The sequence below is a fragment of the Octodon degus genome, unplaced genomic scaffold (genome assembly GCF_000260255.1).
Source record: "Octodon degus isolate 3935 unplaced genomic scaffold, OctDeg1.0 scaffold00140, whole genome shotgun sequence".
NCBI lineage: Eukaryota > Metazoa > Chordata > Mammalia > Rodentia > Octodontidae > Octodon > Octodon degus.
In genome coordinates this window covers 3308681-3311725 of record NW_004524716.1, presented here as the reverse complement: position 1 = coordinate 3311725, position 3045 = coordinate 3308681, and the positions used below count along the sequence as shown (strand labels likewise).

Here is a 3045-nt window from a genome sequence, read left to right as displayed (position 1 = left end):
GATAGACGCCAGCTAGACTCTTTTCCAAGAAAAATGCTAAAGGTCTCTAGATAGTCTTTATAATAAATGGAAAACAACAACAAAATGAATAGAATACTCCTGTAATTACTAGAAGTAGCTTTTAAGGGCTGCTGCTTCACCCAGATCTTATTCTTTGTTTAAATTTTTGTGTGACAAGCATTTTATAAATGACAGAAGAGGTGGTTTGTTTCATTAACGAGGCTGATAATGGTTAATTACTAAAGTGAAGCAAACAGTTCAAACCAGATTAAGAAAGAAAAGCCAATTATGTAGAAATGATCCAGCTGTATTTAATATGATTTCCTTTCACTAACAAAAACATCAAGCATATTTTGAAACACTTGAGAAAAAAAATCCCAAGTAAATCACTTAACTTTTGGCTGTAATTCTTACTGTTTTGTTTAGTGTTAAAAGCCAGATTTTTGGTTTTCAAATTCAGTGAAGAGGGCTGGTGAAATAGCTCAGCAGACTAAGCTTCTGCTTTATTTTTTATTTTTATTTTTTTTTTCTTTTCAAAGTTAAAATGGAATAAGGATTTGTTTTTTGTTTTGTTTTGTTTTGTTTTTTGCTCTGAATGCCCTCAGGCGTGGTTTGGCTGGCTGGAGTGTTGTGGGGATCGAACTCCAGCAACCTGAGGCTGACAGCTTTGTGGAAGCAGCCACTTAAAGAACTGAGCTATGGCCAGGCCCCCTAAGCTTCTGCTTTAGCAAGTGCAGGGGCCAGGGTTTGATCCCCGGCACCCTATGCTGTGCCGGCCCCACTCCAGGGTGCGCTGAACCGGCAAGAGTCTGGGCATGGTGGCGAAAGTGTTATCCCAGCGCTGGAGGGGCTGAAAACACAGGGATCACTTCGAGTCCAATCTGCGTAGTGAGACCCTGTACCAATACACACACACACACACACACACACACACACAATTTAGTAAAGAAGCCTCAAAACACAAAGTATAGTTCACTTGATCTGATCATAAGTTGAAAGTACACACTTTACATCCTGAGTTACAAGCAAGTTCAAAACCAGCCTGGACTACATAATGAGACCTTATCTCATATAACAACAACAAAAAGAAGACATTCTTTTTGGTTGCTTAATATGAAGTTTATCCACACAACATGGCTTCATTTTTAAAAATTTAAGTGAGATTTATATCATATAAAATTAACTTTTTAAAACCAAGTGTGGTGACATAGGTCTATAATCTTAGCATTCTGGGAGATTGAGGCAGGAGGATCACAGGTCTGAGCCTGTCCTGGGCAACTTGATGAGACCTTATCTTTAAAAAATGCAGGGACGTGCTGAGTGGGGATATCACTCAGGCTTTGGGCTTAATTTCCAGTGAAACAAACAACCAGAAACAGAAGACTGTCTCAACATAAGTACTTTAATGGCATTTAGAATATTCACAATGTTGGCCAGCCATATAGCTCAGTGGATTAAAGTGCCTGCAAACAGGCGCTGGGTTTTGATCCCCCGGCCTGCCTGCCAGCCCTGCGCCCCGGGGCGTGCTGAGAAAGCAATTGAGACTGGGCATGGTGGTGCACACCTGTAATCCCAGCTCTTGGGAGGCTGTAAACAGGTGGATCACTATGAGTCTAATCTAGTAGTGAGACCCTGAACACCCTGTAGACCCTAAAAATACAAAAAAAAAAAAAGGATATTCACAATGTGATACAGTTACCACTTCTGTCTAGTTCCAAAATATTTCAGCCCTCCTAAGGAAAAAGCATATCAAGCTATCACTTCCTAATCTCTCCAACCTTAGCTCCTGGCAACTACCAGGCCTATTATGGGTATTTCATATAAGTAGAATCCTAAAGCATGTGACACTGGTGTCTAGCTTCTGTCCCTCAACACGTTTTTTAGGTTCCTTCTCATGGCAACATGTACCAGGAGTACTTCATTTGCTGTCATTGCTGAGTACTCCAAATAGCACAATTTGGTTGCCCATTCATCTGCTTATGGACGTTTGTATCGTTCCATCTCTTTTCTATACTAAATAGAGATGTCATGATCTTCTGGCGGCCAGGGAACTTAAATTTGGCCCTGTGTAGGGCCTCGATTACATGTTTCTTGTTCTGCAGCTTGGTACAGATAGACATGATGACCTGGCCAATGTGGACCCTTGCCACCGTGCCCTGGGGCTTCCCAAAGGCACCCCGCATGCCAGTCTGGAGCCTGTCAGCCCCAGCACAGGACAACATCTTGTTGATGCGGATGACATGGAAAGGGTGGAGCCGCACCCGGATATGGAAGCCGTCTTTGCCACAGTTTTACCATGTACTTGTTGGCACAAAATCGGGCGGCTTCCAGGGCTTCCGAGGAGAGTTGCTCACACTCATTAGACACCATGTGGCCGCAGAGCGGGAACTCATCCATTTTTGCTCTCTTCCGCCCCAGGTCAAAGACGCGGATCTTGGCATCAGGGACACCTCGGCAGAAGCGGGATTTTGGGTATGGCTTGTTCTTACAATATGGGTAACACCGGGCGGGACGTACCATGGTGACACCAAAGGTCTTCGAAGGCTCGCCGAAGGAAAAGACCCCCATTTTTTTGTTTTTATGCGACAGGGTTTCAGGTTTCTATGCAGTTCAGGGTGGACTTGAACTCACTTTGTAGCCCAGGCTGGCCTCACACTCCCAGAAGTCTTCCTGCCTCAACCTCCTGAGGGCAGGGATTACAGCCTTGCACCACCACACCCTGCTCTTACTAAAGCATTTTCCACCATAATGTTTTCTATTCCTACCATCTAATAATGAGGATTCTGATTTTTCCACGTGCTCATGAACACCTCTTATTTTCTGTTTTTTTCTTGTAAATTTTTTTTTTCTGGCAAAATTTAGAATTTATTTGTTGGCTATAAGTTTTGAACTCAGGTCCTTGTGCTTGCCAGGGAAGCGCTTATTCCACTGAGCCATCTCCCTGGCCCAGTTATTTTTATTTTAAAGAAAAAAAAAATAAAAACAATGGTACAAAATCTCAAAACAAGATTTTAGGAGAGTAACAATGGTTAGTACATTGTGTAT

The 3045-nt window shown here is 42.8% G+C and overlaps 1 pseudogene; it reads right to left on the bottom strand.

Moving 5' to 3' along the window:
- Positions 1-1928: 1928 nt before the first annotated feature.
- Positions 1929-2568, bottom strand: LOC101583195 (annotated as a pseudogene).
- Between the last annotated feature and the right edge of the window lie 477 nt (positions 2569-3045).